The sequence below is a fragment of the Halichoerus grypus genome, chromosome 5, assembly GCF_964656455.1.
Source record: "Halichoerus grypus chromosome 5, mHalGry1.hap1.1, whole genome shotgun sequence".
NCBI lineage: Eukaryota > Metazoa > Chordata > Mammalia > Carnivora > Phocidae > Halichoerus > Halichoerus grypus.
The window spans coordinates 57,089,862-57,106,620 of NC_135716.1; the positions used below are offsets into that span (position 1 = coordinate 57,089,862).

Here is a 16,759-nt window from a genome sequence, read left to right on the forward strand (position 1 = left end):
ATCTTCATGAGATGACCCTGTGCTAGATTATATGCCATCGAATTCCATAGTACTTTAATGATGCCAATTATCAAACCAAAGCACAAAAATGACTACTGATTGAAGATAATAAAATATGTCATTGGTCTACTTATGACCTTATAACTGAAATCACCTCAAATATCTATGTCACAACTGTAGTTGTAATAGAAACTAACCGAAAAATCAGATAATCAGATTATCTAGAAATAAGTTTTGCTCATGAAAGAACATTTATTATTTTTTTTAAATGTCATTAAATTATAAAAGAAGTATTGGTATCTCTTTCACTCTTATCAGAGTTTATCAATTATTAACTTTGGCATTATCAACATTTTGGGCCAAATATTCTTTTATGTCAGGGGCTGTACTTCAAATTATAAAGAGAATACGGTTCCCGAACACCTACACCCAGTATCAGAATCATGAAATTTGTGTGGTGATTCTTGAGGAAGGCCCTCTGCTAATAGTTCCCACCTTCTTAATTTTATATATATACTCATTCCCAAAGAATGTTGAAAATAATTAGACTTGTATAGGTAGTAGAGCAGAACAGTTGTGAATAAGACCAGGTCTCTATTCTGTTGTGCTTAATGTCTAATAAAGTGAAATATTACTTTTAGTCAAAGTTTAAGAATTACCTCACAGCAGAAATTAATTTCAAAATTATATCCTGACAGATATAGGCTCTGGTAGGACCTTTTTTGCAAGGCCTGATCCCAAGACTTTTCTATTTGCAAAGGCTAATCATGTATATGATGAAAGCAGTATAGATTTCCCATAATTTTATGGTTTATCTTCATTTGTTTCATATGTTGTTTATAGAAAATTGATATCTAATTTTAGGTGGGACACTTTAATGAACAGACAAAAAATAAACAAGTAGTTCCATACCACCTCAATATAAGGCAATTCTCTCTCCTCTTCTCTGTCTCTCTCTCTCCCTCTGTCTCTCTCTGTCTCTCTGTCTCTCTCTCCCTTTATATATGTATGTATATGTATATAGTTAGGTGGTAGAAAGAAGTTAGAAGTAGATTGAAAAATGAGCGAAGATAATCTAGATGGTAAAATAAAATGGAAGCAATATGGCATAGTGAGGAGGACTTGACAGACATTTCAAAGATAATTTTAGTATAATTTTTAACTAGTTTTATGACTGGATAAAGCTTCATAAATATTTTTTGAAAAAAATAAAAAGATGAATAACTGAACTGTCAGAGTCTCATTTTCCTTCTATAGAAAGAAAAGGATTATATATACTCTTCATATCACTCAAGAAACTTACAAATATTAAGTGAACTAATGAGGTCAGAAGTACATTATTTGTAAAGATCAAATAAGATGTGTATTATAAAGATCTCCCCGATTTCCCATTAAAATTTCCAAAAATTTATAAAATGACAACAATTGTTAATAGCACTGTAAGACAACATTAAGTCATAGCCTGGGCAAAATTTCAATTAAGTGCCTAGTCACTCCTTTTCATTTTCCAAATTATTATTATTTTATTTTATACGCAAACAATGAATCATGGAACACTACATCAAAAACTAATGATGTAATGTATGGTGATTAACATAATAAAATAAAATTTAAAAAATAAATAAAATAAAAAATGACATTCAGATCTATATAAAGAAAGGAAGAGCATTTTCCAATTATTTTAACAATACTTTACTAAACATGGGGTTCAATTTTTCTATTTGAAGTTCTCTTCTATCAGTATAATTTTTTTGTTTTTTTGCATTTGACTTTGTCTTGGTAATATCAACAATAATTCCTGAATTCAATAAGCACTTTTTAGTGGTTAGAAATTATCATTATCTTTGGATGTTCTTTTAGCAAGCTCATAGTTCTTTTACATATATATCTGTGATTTTTCCTCATCTTTGTGAATAACAAAGTAAGTAAACAGAATGTAAATGAAGTAAATTGTATGGAGAATTAATTTAGTGGGCATGTACAATTTTGCCTACAAACAGCTGGCTCAGTGCTAAGCTATTGGAGATAGGTTACCAGATGTGATATGTTAGAGTCCTAGAAAGCTATGTATAAGTTTAAATTCATTAAGTTTAACACAATTTCCCCAAGTAATAAAAGAATCCTTCACAATGAAGCAACAGAATTAACAAAAAGGCTTATATAAATGAAGTTGACTTACATATATATACAGGTAGTAAGCTATATATTTATTCTTAGTTCAATTTTTGAGAAAAAAATTGTATCCAATCACATCAAAATATGTATATTAAGAACAAAACACTAAAGTAATAGAAGATATGGATAAACTTTATAATAAAGTTTTTAAATGTGCAAGGGATGAACCAAATATCAAAAGGAAAACTGGAGTATTCTTTTAGAAAATGAAGTTACTTCTGTCAAGTAAAAATTCACCTTATTTCAACTGCTTTGTATGTTCATGTTCTGGCATATTGGGTTTTCTTCAAGAGAAGCACTAATTTACTTTGTAGTGTGGAGAAACTTTCTATTAGTATTTACAAGTTCAATGCTGCCTTGTCTTATGAAACATGTTATTAACTGTTAACCCACACAACACCCCTTGTTAAATACCTCATTATTATTATCTTCACTTTCCAGCTGAAGAAACACACCAAGAGAGGTCACAGAGTGAGTCAAGGCCAGGATTAGCAATGAAAAGCACCCAGTTGTTGGTGCTTTCCTTGGTCTACCCGGCCACACTAACTAGGTGAGATGGCCTGCCTGGATAGCCACAAAGAATGGGAGCTGACCCAGAGCTTGTGTAACCAAACTCCTAATAAAGACAGCCTGTGTAGTCCTTGCCTTGGGACTTCATACAAGTTACCTTAAATTTGAATTGGTGGGGCCCTCACTAATATTCTTGACCTAGATCCTGAACGTTGCCCTTACTATTCCTCACCTCATGTCACCATCACTACTGAAACCCTAAGAGTTTAACTGTGGTTTGCTCTACTCTGAACCCATTTCTAAGGAGAGAAAAGTAAATAGTGCTGAGGGCATTTTACAACCTAGGTGATATTTCTGGAGGGACTGCAATCTGTATTAATTCTCTTAAAAAATGAGACCAAATTTATAATCTTTGTGGGTTTTTTTATCTAAATGTTTGAAAAAATAAATGCACATGTAATAAAAACTAATTGAAATTCTATAGAGTGGCTGGGGTAGAAGCAAGAGATACAGTATATTTTATGAAATACTGACAATGAAATATAGACAGTGAAGACATGAATTTTCTAAATAATTAACTTACTATTGTTAAGAAGTCTTTCACAGTAGCAAGCACTTTAACCTTAAAAAGAAGTATGATCAAGGAAATAGAAAAGAACTCTTAAAACCAACTAATAGCAAACAAAAATACTGGGGCTTTATTGGAACTACATAGCTTTTACGGTTTTTGAAATGTGGGGGATATGGGTTACCAATAATGTTTATCAAAAACATATTCTTATTTTAATTAATCTAATATCTCATTAGGAAATAAAGATAATTGATCAAAGAGGCATATAAAGGTTTACCTATTGGTAAAATATCCTACTAATATTACATAGTATTTAATATATTTGATGTAACTGAGGAAATTTATAAAATGTTTTGCTTTGTATAATGAAATACAGTCCTAAGTTATTTTTTCTTTAATTTAAATGAAATGAGAAAAACATTCCCCAGGATGGGGGGAAATAATAAAATATGTTAAAGCTGACAGGATAAAACAAAATAGAATTTCAGATTATCCCATTATTTACTAAAACAACTGAATATATTATCGGTTTCCATACTAAAAAGTCACATTTCAAAATCTAGCCCAGATGACTTCACTATTGAATTCTTCCACACATTTAGGAAGAAATAATAATTCTACACAACACTTTCACCGAAGAGAAAAACAAGGAACAGTCTCCAGCTCACCTTACGGGATCAGCACAGCCTTTACTCTAAAATTTTAAAAGGGCATAACGAGAGAGGAAAATTACAGACAAATTTCTTTGGAAAACATAGTTGAAAATTTCTAAATGAAATATGAGCAAATAAAACCATAAAACAGATAATATAACAACATTAAGTAAGGTTTATTTTAGATCTGAAGAGAAGTTTAACATTCAGAAAGCAATCAATCTAATTCATCACACTGACAGAATAAAGGGGGGAAATGGCATAATTATATCAATAGATACAGGAAAAGCTTTTGATAAAAGTCAGTATTCTCCCATGATAAAAACTTTTAGCAAACTAAAAATAGAGGAGAATCTTCTTAATCTGGTAAGGGATATCTACAAATGGCTACAGAATACATTATATTTAATTAAGACATATCAAAAATTTCCCATCAAGACTGGGAAGAAGAAAGTCTGATATCATCTCTTTCATTTAACTTTGCACTGGATGCCCTAGCCTGTACAATAATATTAAAGAAATAAAAATTATAAAGTTTGGAAAAGAATAAATAAATGGACACTGTTTGCAAGTGGTATTATCATGTATACAAAATATCCAGAAGCATTCATAAAGTGTTAGAATCAATAAGTTAATTTAACATGAAAATAAAAATTTTTTTAGAAGATAAAAATTTTAAAAGAAGGTATTAATTTTAGCATCAAGCACATAAAATTCTTATATATTTAACAAAAATTGTGCAAAATCTTTGCACATAAAATCATAAAATATTACTTAGAAAAATTAAAGGAGAGGTAAATAAATGAAAGAATTTATTAAAGATTGTAAATATATTAATTATTTCCCAAATTACATAGATTTTATAGGTTCAATTCAATCCCAATTAAAGTCAAAATTTTATTTTATAGATATTAATAAGTTTATTTTAAAATTCAAATCAAAATGCAAAAAGGTCAAGATGAGGCAAGGCGATCTTAAATGAAAACAATGTCAGAGGAACTATGAGAGACTATGGACTCTGAGAAACAAACTGAGGGTTCTAGAGGGGAGGGTGGTGAGGGTTGGGCTAGCCCGGTGATGGGTATTAAAGAGGGCACGTACTGAATGGAGCACGGAGCACTGGGTGTTATACGCAAACAATGAATCATGGAACACTACATGAAAAACTAATGATGTACTGTATGGTGATTAACATAACATAATAAAATAAAATTTAACAGTAAAAAAAAAAAGAAAACAAAGTCAGAGTATTTACATTACCATACACCAAGACTTTCCAAGAGATCATAATAAGTAAGATTTTATGATATTGACACAAGAATAGAAAATCTGGCCAATGGCATATAATAAAGCATCCAGAAACAGAATCATATAAACAGCCACAGACTTATGATAAAGGTGACATTGCTTTGCAGTGGGGGAAAAATGAGATTAATAAATCTTAATCTTTATGTCCTAAATATACCAAAATTGATTCCAGATGAAGTGTAGATCTAAATGTGAAGTACAAAACAATAAAGGTTGTAGGAGATAATATACGTGAATGTTTTCATGACCAAAATAATAGCTTTCTTAATGAGGAAACAAAAGGCATTAGCCAAAGATAACACTAATAATTTGTGCCTATTTATCAAAATACTCCATGAAGACATTTTAAAAGGCAGAATGAGAAAAAACATATATATATATATGTATATATATGATACACACACATATACACACACACAGACACATACATAGATACATATTATATACAATGTTCAGGAAAAATAAACAGACTACATTAAAAAACTTCTACAACTCAAGAAACATAGATAGATGACCCCATAAAAAAAGTAGGCAAAACATCTGGACAGGCATTTCACAAAGAGGCTATCCAAATGGCTAATAAACACATGTAAAAGTTATCAACACCATTAGCCACCAAGTACATACAAATTAAAACCACAGTGTGACAAATATGTCTAAGATCTACAAGAGGAAAACTATAAATTTCTGATGAATGAAATCAAATAAGAACTAAATAAATAGAAAGGTATTCCATGACCATGAATAGGAAGGAAGACTCAGTATTGTCAACATATCAGTAGTTCTTGATCTACAGATTCAGTACAATCCCAATCAAAATCTCAGCAAGGTATTTTGTGGCTATTGACAAACTGATTCTAAAGTTTAGAGGGATGAGCAAAAGAACCAGAATAGTTAGCGTAATATTGAAGAACAATGCCAGGGGATTCACAGTACCTGAATTTGAGACTTACTGTAAAACTACAGTAATCAAGACAATATGATATTAGTGAAAGAATAGAGAAGTACATCAATGGAACCAAATAGCAAAACCAGAAATAGACCCATGTAAACACAGTCAATTGATTTATGGCAAAGGAGCAAAGGCAATAAAATAGATCACAGATAGTCTTTTCAATAAACGTTATGGAACAACTGGACATACACATGTTGATGAATAATGAATCTAGATTCATCAAAAAAAATGAATCTAGATAATCTAGACAGACTTTATGCCCTTCACAAAAATTAACTCAAACTGGATCATAAAATTCAAAACTATAAAACTCCTAGAGGATAACACAGGAGAAAACCTAGATGACCTTAGATATGATGATGACTTTTTAGATATAACACCAAAGGCACAATCCATGAAAGAAATAATTGATAAGCTGGACTTCATTAAAATTAAAACTTCTGTGAAAGGCCATGTCAAGAGAATAAGAATAAAAGCCCACAGACTGGGAGAAAATATTTGCAAAAACACATCTGATAAAGGCCTGTTATCCAAACTATACAAAGAAGTTTTTTTGTTTTTAAGATTTATTTATTTATTTGAGACAGAGAGAGAGAGAGTGCCCGCACATGAGTTGGGGGAGGGGCAGAGGGAGAAAGAATCCTCAAGCAGACTCCCCACTGAGCACAGAGCAGGGCTTGATCCCAGGACCCCGAGACCATGACCTGAGCTGAAATCAAGAGTCGACACTTAACCAACTGAGCCACCCAGGCACCCCCAAAATATACAAAGAACTCTTTTTTTTTTTTTTTAAAGATTTTATTTATTTATTTGACACAGGGAGAGAGACAGCTAGAGAGGGAACACAAGCAGGGGGAGCGGGAGAGGGAGAAGCAGGCTCCTGGCCGAGCAGGGAGCCCGATGTGGGGCTCGATCCCAGGACCCCGGGACCATGACCCGAGCCAAAGGCAGACGCTTAACGACTGAGCCACCCAGGTGCCCCTACGAAGAACTCTTAAAATCCAACAATAAGAAAATGAACTACTGATTTTAAAATGGGCCATATGATTGCATTTGTTATTAATTGGCTTATATAATTGGCTGCTCCCATGTTAGGGACATAGATATTTACAACTGTTAGATCTTCTTGTTGGATAGACCCTTTAAGTAGGATATAGTGTCCTCCCTCATCTCTTATTACAGTCTTTGGTTTTAAAATCTAATTTGTCTGATATAAGGATTGCCACCCCAGCTTTCTTTTGGTGTCCATTAGCATGGTAAACGGTTTTCCACCCCCTCACTTTCAATCTGGGGGTGTCTTTGGGTCTAAGATGAGTCTCTTGCAGACAGCATATCGATGGGTCTTGTTTTTTTATCCAATCTGATAGCCTGTGTCTTTTGATTGGGGCATTTAGCCAATTTACATTCAGGGTAACTATTGAAAGATATGTATTTATTCCATTGTATTGCCTGTAAAGTGACTGTTACTGTATATTGTTTGTGTTCCTTTCTGGTCTATGTTGCTTTTAGGCTCTCTCTTTGCTTAGAGGACCCCTTTCAAGATTTCTTATAGGGCTGGTTTCATGTTTGCAAATTCCTTTAGTTTTTGTTTGTCCTGGAAGCTTTTTATCTCTCCTTCTATTTTCAATGACAGCCTAGCTGGATATAGTATTCTTGGCTGCATATTTTTCTCATTTAGTGCTCTGAATATGTCCTGCCAGTCCTTTCTGGCCTGCCAGGTCTCTGTGGATAAGTCTGTTGCCAATCTAATATTTCTATCATTGTAGGTTACAGATCTCTTCTCCCGAGCTGCTTTCAGGATTTTCTCTTTGTCTCTGAGACTCGTAAGTTTTACTATTAGATGTCGGGGTGTTGACCTATTTTTATTGATTTTGAGAGGGGTTCTCTGTGCCTCCTGGATTTTGATGCCTGTTTCCTTCCCCAAATTAGGGAAGTTCTCTGCTATAATTTGCTCCAATATACCTTCTGCCCCTCTCTCTCTTTCTTCTTCTTCTGGGAACCCAATTATTCTAATATTGTTTCGTCTTATGGTATCACTTACCTCTTGAATTCTGCCCTTGTGATCCAGTAGTTGTTTATCTCTCTTTTTCTCAGCTTCTTTATTTTCCATCATTTGGTTTTCTATATCACTAATTCTCTCTTCTGCCTCATTTATCCTAGCAGTTAGAGCTTCCATTTTTTATTGCACCTCATTAATAGCCTTTTTGATTTCGACTTGGTTAGATTTTAGTTCTTTTATTTCTCCAGAAAGGGTTTCTCTAATATCTTCCATGATTTTTTCAAGCCCAGCTAGTATCTTTAAAACCGTCATTCTGAACTCTAGTTCCGACATCTTACTAATGTCCGTATTGATTAGGTCCCTGGCAGTCAGTACTGCCTCTTGTTCTTTTTTTTTTTTTTGAGGTGATTTTTTCTATCTTGTCATTTTGTCCAGAGAAGAATAGATGAATGAGAGAACAAAATGCTAACAGGGTAACAACGACCCCAGAAAAATATACACTAAACAAATCAGAAGAGACCTGAAACCGGGGTAAAAGAAAGAGAAAGAAAGAAAAAAAAAAAAGAAAAATATTTAAAAAAACAGAATATGATCAAATATGATCAGGCTGGTGCATAGATCAGTGTCACACACTAGATTTTGGGCTTATTTTGGTCTGTTAGAAGAAAGTGCCTCCCAAAATTTTAAGGTGATAGACACTGGGGAGGATATGTGCTATGGTGAGCACTGTGAATTGTGTAAGACTGTTGAATCACAGACCTGTACCTCTGAAACAAATAATACATTATATGTTAAAAAAAAATAAGAAGAAGATAGCAGGAAGGGAAAAATGAAGGGGGTGAAATCAGAGGGGGAGACGAACCATGAGAGACTGTGGACTCTGAGAAACAAACTGAGGGTTCTAGAGGGGAAGGGGGTGGGGGGTGGGTTAGCCTGGTGATGGGTATTAAAAAGGGCACATACTGAATGGAGCACTGGGTGTTATACGCAAACAATGAATCATGGAACACTACATCAAAAACTAATGATGTAATGTATGGTGATTAGCATAACATAATAAAATAAAAAAAAAAGAAGATAGCAGGAAGGGAAAAATGAGGGGGGGGGAGGAATCGGAGTGGGAGACGAACCATGAGAGACTATGGACTCTGAGAAACAAACTGAGAGCTCTAGAGGGGAGGGGGTGGGGGGATGGGTTAGCCTGGTGATGGGTATTAAAGAGGGCACGTACTGAATGGAGCACTGGGTGTTATACACAAACAATGAATCATGGAACACTACATCAAAAACTAATGATGTAATGCATGGTGATTAACATAATAAAATAAAATAAAATGGGCCAAAGATCTAAACAGACATTTCTCCAAAAAAATATGCAGAAAGTAAACATATGAAAAGATGTTCTACATCATATGTCACCAAAAAAAATACAAATTAAAGTAACAGTGAGATGTTACTACATAGCTATTAGAATGGACAAAATGTGGAACACTGACAACACCAAATGTTGGCAAGAATGTGGAGCAATGGGAACTTTTATACATTGCTAGTGAAAATGCAAAATGGTACAGACACTTTAGAACACAGTTTGGTGACTTCATACAAAACTAACATATTCTTACCATATGATCCAGCAGTAACTCTCCTCAGTAATTACCTAAAGGAGTTGAGAACATGTCCACACAAAAAACCTGCACACAAATGTTTACAGAAGCTTTACCCAGAACTGCCAAAATTTGAAAGCAACCAATATGTCCCTCAGGGGGTGAATGAATTAATAAACTGGACTACAATAGAAAATTATAGAATTCTAGATTCCAAACAATAGAATATTACTCAGTTCTAACAAGAAATGAGCTATCAAGCCATGAACAGACATGGAGGAACCTTAAATGAATATTGTTAAGTCAAAGAAGCCAGTGTGAAAAGGCTACATACTCTATGATTCCAACTATATAACATTCTGGAAAGAAAAAATTGTGGAAACAGGAAAAAAATAATTGGATCATTGCGGGCAGGGGATGGGATAAATGGAGCACAGAGGATTTTTAGGGCAGTGAAAATTCCCTGTATCATATTATAATGATGGATACGTGTCATTACACATTTGTGCAAACCCACAGAACGTACAACAGGAAGACTGAACCTTAAAGTAAACTATGGTCTTTGGGTGATTATGATGTATCAATGCAGATCTTCGATACTAATAAAGGTACCACTGATGTGGAATGTTGATAATGGGGGAGGATGCATGGGTGGGGAGGGAGGGGACAAATGGGAAATCTCTGTACCTTCCTCTTGGTTTATTATGAACCTAAAAGTGCTCTAAACAAATTAAAGTCTTTAAAAAAAAAGATTACATAAAACACACACAGACATACACACACACAGTGACACCACTATACATCTGCCAGAAATGCTGGGGGGCAAGTACTGCCAGTGAGAATATGAATAAGTACAATGTTTCTGGAAAGCTGTATAGCAGTATATCTCCTAAAGCAAAACATACCAATATCTTATGACACAACAAATACGCTATTGAATATTGCAAATGTGAATATATATGTTCACTTAAAGACATGTCAAAAAATTAACAATTTCATTACTTGACATAGTGAAATTCTGGAAGCAACCTAAACATCCATGAATAGAAGAACGTACATAATTTTAGAATATTGATATTCTAAATGGAATATTGCATGACAATGAGAATGAGCAATCTATTTCTACAAGCAACAACATGAATAGTCTCACAGACATAGCACTGAGTGAAAGAAAAGACATATACACAAAAATACTATATGATTACATTTATATAAATGTCCCCAATAGGCAAAACCAATCTGTGTGATAGAAGTCATGATAGAGGTCTCTCTGGGGATGTGGGAGGAGCCAAGTCAATGTGAGTTGGCCAAGCAGAATAATATTGACGATGTTCGGCCAGACCAAAGAATGGAATATACAGCTGGTAGCTAGGAGAGCATAAGGAAGCCGCTAATAATATTGTATATCTTGATCTGGGAGGTAATTACAAAGGTGTGATTAATAGATAAAAATAATTGAAATGTACTCTCAAGATCATATATCTGTATTTGTTATGCATTATACATTCTTAGAAAATTAAATAAAAAGCAGAGATCACTTCAAAGACAAAGGGTATAAAAAATTTTCTTTTTTTTTCATAATTGTATAACAATGACTAAATTCAAGTAACAAATCCAAGCTAAACAGATCAAGATAAGGCTAAGGGGAAAAACCACTGCTTAATCCTGCAACCAAAATTCAACAATTTCTATTATTTGTCAATAGATATTTTCTCATTAAGCAGCCATTGTTCATACATGTCAATTGTTTTCAGATAAGATAAATATTTCCTTCCGTAGGTATATATTGCCTTTCTTAAATCCAGGCACTAGTGCACAAATAAATTCTCAAGTCATAAAGGAGATCAGTTCAGCCAACATACCACCACTATTAAAATATAAATCCAAAGTACACATTTCTCTTGCCATGAACCAAATTCAAAATGTTCAGGTTATCTGTAGTGAAGCCTGAGTATGTTTTATTCCCTTCTTGATTCAAAACACCAGAGAGATCCTTCATGCCAGCTGGTTGCAGCAGAAGCCAAACAGAAATGAAACAGCACATTATAAAGCCACCAGTGCTGCCTCCCACTTAAACACCCTGCCCTGTTATCAAATGTCATACTGGTCCTCATTCCAGCATCCTCCCCTTGGATTGGCGACCTAGCATTTTAGTTTTAAGCACTCTATCCATAATAATAATAAAACAAAACAAGTTTTCTAAATCTACTCCCTAGATGCAGGCACAGACACTCTTTAGCTTTGCATACTATTACTCATGTCCTGAGATAACTTTATTATGGTTACTCTGATTATTAATACTTTCCTGGCTAATCAGTGTCTTTGAGGCCCCTGCACATTTAGCCACAGCCATTCTATTTCAGTCCCTCACCCACCCCATTCCTTTAGCAAATTTAGGATGAAAGACAAACAGACCAGGTCCTAGGGGCATTATCACTACCCATGCTGCTCTGAGCACCCTGAGACTCAGGTCATACACACACCCCATGACAGCTTCATTATCATGGGTTAAAGAGGTAATATGTGTTCCTAAAGAGAAGCACATTCATTCATTCATATTGGAATTAGGGCATAAGAAATTTCCCTTTTATTTCAGTTTACTATTTCATATTGTTGAGGCATAATGTATGTAGCAGGACCTGCTCTGATCCATACATATACTGTCTTTGTCTAACAAAAACAATTCAGTAAATACAATCCCATATTCTAGCATCAACTGAAAGAATTACAAAATCTTAGCACTGAACAAGATAAATCAAATTACAAAACAAATTTATAGATGAAAACATGACTAGGAAAGACCCATGACTTGCTCAAGATCACACCACTACTCATGTGGTATTAAGTAATCTGCTTATATTTTATTACTGTGTGACAGATGTAAACAGAGAAACAAATGGAGTAATTTTCTAGCCTCTGGAAAACTGGGTAGTAGAATATTCTCAAAAATATGTTACTGATGGGGGTGCATAGTAACAATTTTTGAGACAACTGACTTAGGTAGGCTATACTCCTTTGCTAGCATGATATTTAGTAGGATATATTTCATTTATATATATGTATTATATGTATATACATGTATTGTGTATTATATATGCACACACATAATATATGTATATATATGCTATATGTGTATCATGCATGTACATATATTACCACTTTTTGAGAACTGAAAACTCAAAATCCTCAGAAATTTAAGAAAGCATGTGATTGTAGACTAGAACTTCTTAAGCCAAGACTCAAAGACTTTAAGAGATCTCAGAAGTTCAAAGGGTCTATGAAGCGGCTGATATTTGTAAAGTATTTGTATATGCATATATGTGTATATTTCAGCATGTCTGGAATATGTGTTTATAGCTTTTACTAGATTCTCAAAGGGTCTATCACTAAGAACAGTTTAAGCATCAGTGTTCTATACTCAATTTTGTATTATTTATTCAGGTTCACTCAACCAAAACAGCTGCTTTCCTTTGAACCTCTTAATAGAATAATCCATATTTTGTACCCTTCAGTGTTAACCTAGTCACATCTGAAATCTGGAGAGTGTGAGTTAGGTCAAGTCCTAATCAAGTTTAATTTTCATAACATGAATATTCCAAACTTAATGGATCAGTTTTGCTGAGTCCAATAGAATCCTTTCAAAAGTGGTAGCACACATCTAAACTCGCACACTGTCTTTCAGGATCCCAAATCAATTCATGCAATGACTGCCAAATGGTGTATTTCAATAACTATATCACATTGGCACTATTATATAAATTCCTGTAAGGAATAGACTGATGGATCCCAATTACCAAGGGAAATTGGTTGCTGGTATGGTACAAGCAAGGAGGACTATATTTGGAACCCAGGAGATTTTCTGATGTTCTTTTTAGTACTTCCATGCCAACAGTAAAGATTAATGGAAAAATACAGGAACCAGAAAAGGCAGATTGAGGATTCAGAACTTTCAGGAAAGAAAGAAGATTTGGATCTACATCACCAGTTCCAAGAAACTATGATTCTACCTTACATTCTTTTAAGGTCCCATAAGAATCTGTAAGAGTTTTAAATGCTACCAAACTGGAACAGGTATTTGCAAAACCATTCCTTGCTTCCCTGGATGGTCACTGAGATGATGTCAATGCTTGGCAAAGCATCCAAAGAGCCTGGCTATGGTCCTTTCTGGAGCATATGATGGAGAGGTTAGAATTTGGAACTTGACAAATGAAAATGTATCTGTACAATACAAACGCATGAGGGTTTTATACAAAGAACATGTACTCATTCATGTGGGACTTTTTTTTTTTTTTTTTACTGTTGGTGATGACAAAACTGTGAAGTAGTGGAAAATGGATGGAGAAGAGGAGGAACCAACCATCGCATACAATATTAGGAAAGGGAGTATATACAGGAATTGATCATCACTGGAAAGAAGCTGTTTTTGCCACATGTGAACATCAAGTAGACATTTGGGATGAACAAAGAACCAATCCTATATGTTGCATGACCTGGGGATTCAACAGTATAAACAGTGTTAAATTTAACCCAATTGAGACATTTCTCTTGGGAAGTTGTGCTTCTGACAGGAATATAGTGCTTCATGATATGAGGCAAGCTACTCCTCTGAAAAAGGTCATCTTAGAGATGAGAACAAATACAATTTGTTGGAACCCTATGGAAGCTTTCATTTTTACTGCAGCAAATGAAGTTACAACTTAATGTACTTTTGATACGCATGCACTGTACACTCTTATAATGGTACATGTGGATCATGTATCTGCGGTGCTTGATGTGGATCACTTTCCCACTAGGAAAGAGTTTGTGTCTCTTAGTTTTTATAAATCTATTTGAATCTTTCCTGTGGACAAAAATAGAAGCAGGGAAGTCTATCACACAAAAAGAATGCAACACGTTATCTGGGTAAAATGGACTTCTAACAGCAAATATATTATATGTGGATCTGATGAAATGAACATTCGTTCATGGAGAGCTAATGCTTCTGAAAAATTGGGTATACTTGCATCACGAGAAAAAGCAGCCAAAGATTATAACCAGAAATTGAAGGAGAAATTTCAACATCATCCTCATATAAAATGCATTGCTTGTCACCAATATCTATCAAAATCTATCTACAGCCAGATCCAGGAACAGCATATCGTGAAAGAAACTTGTCAACGAAAGGAAGTGAATCATCTCAAACACAGAAAGCCTGGATCTGTGTAGATTGTGTCAGAAAAGAAGAAATACATAGTGGCAGTTGTGAAATAACACTTGGTATTCCTACCAGTCCTGACATATAATTATTTGTTACATTTTTATTTGCAAACTCAGTAAAAAAAACATACTGGCTCTAGAATAATAAATTCAGCTACATGTGTAGAACACTACCCTGAAATTTTATCCTCAAAGGTGGCCTGGTTGATAAGACTATCCAATATATTATCCTTGATCTGCTTTCTTATTTCATTGAGGAATACAGCATTTGCCAACTTACCTACTTTTACTGTTAGAAAATGTAGATACACTTTCACGCTGATCTATTATTGTAGATATACTATACATTTGAATTTACATTTAAGATCAAACATCTTTTTGTTAACTTTAATATTACTTTGGGTAATTATTGCAATGATTCTTCCTATGATTACCTATAACATGTGGAAGAATTATGTCAGAACTTTTTCAATTCAATAATTTTCTGTGCTTTATTTGTATTTGGCTTTTTGATACTTTAAAGATGATCACTTATATAACTTTTATAAATAATAATTATAATTTATAGTCAAGTCAATAAAACATCCTTTTTCTCCAAAAAAAATTCCTGTAGAGAACAAATTGTGTTGACTGTTTCCAAACCTAAGCATTTTTCATTATTAAAGTTTGCTGATCTTCTAATAACAGCATTTAGGAGTGTTATTGTCTGCCATATCTGTTTATTTTTTGTCTTACATTTTCTCTAAAATGTAAGCCTGGTGAAGGCAAGGACTGGCTCATGCTTCATCTGTCCCAACTTCCTTCTGGGGAGACTTCCTATACTGCAAAGGCCAGAAAGCTAAAAAATAACCTTTTCCTGAACAGATTCCAGGTAAGTTTCCAGAGGTGATTTGTATTCTTGAATCATATACATGCATCTATTCACATGTGGAATTATGTTAATGTGGGAATAAGCACAGTTTATACAAGGTATCCATTTTGAGGGTGCAAATTTATCAGGTCTGATGAGGCTTTGGAAACTAGGGTTCTAGAAGCTGCTCTCTGATCTTGGAATGGCAGCTAAAGTGCTAAGATCTACACTCACCAACTAAACAAATCTTTCTGATTCTCCATCTCCTCTCTGAAAAACTTTTTAAAAAAAAATAAAAATTGTATATATTTAAGGTGTACAACATGATGACTTGATTACCATCTTTTTGATTGTGGCAGATAATGCCAGTCAGTTATGGAGGTCCAGCCATTTGAATGGTTTGGAAAAACCCAATTCCTTATATAAAATCCATTTTTGCTGAAAATAAAGTGGTTTCTGTTTTTCACAATCCATTTCTGACTGATAAATGGGCATTCAGTTTTTGTTGACTGAATGAATGCATACAGTTCTAAGGAGGCATAAAGTACATTGAAAAAGATCTTTTCTGCATGTGTGTTATATTTCACAATTTTTTAAGGTTAAAAAAGCAAAGGATAAAAATTCTATAAAGTGAAAAAAAAAAAGAAAACCACACTACAAAGGAAGTTCACTTGTTTCTGGGGAGGCAGACTCTAAGACAGCAATTTGCACACGGTTAATTCATGGGCTGGTGTTTTCGGGATCAACACCTGGACTGGGCAGTGAAGGAAGGTTCTTTGAATTTAAATGAAAGTAAACTATCCAACCTTCTTTGTATGATGCATTTCCAACAAAGGCATCAGCAATCATACCAGGAAAGCTCTCGAACTAGAATGGTTTTTATGAGTTTTTCAGAACTATGAAGAGTGACAGACTTTTTATACCCTCGCATCAACTAG

General features: G+C 34.1%; 1 pseudogene; it reads left to right on the forward strand.

Moving 5' to 3' along the window:
• LOC118534825 (DDB1- and CUL4-associated factor 13-like) overlaps window positions 1–15,025 on the forward strand; it is a 117,997-nt pseudogene extending 102,972 nt beyond the window's left edge.
• Window positions 15,026–16,759: the final 1,734 nt, after the last annotated feature.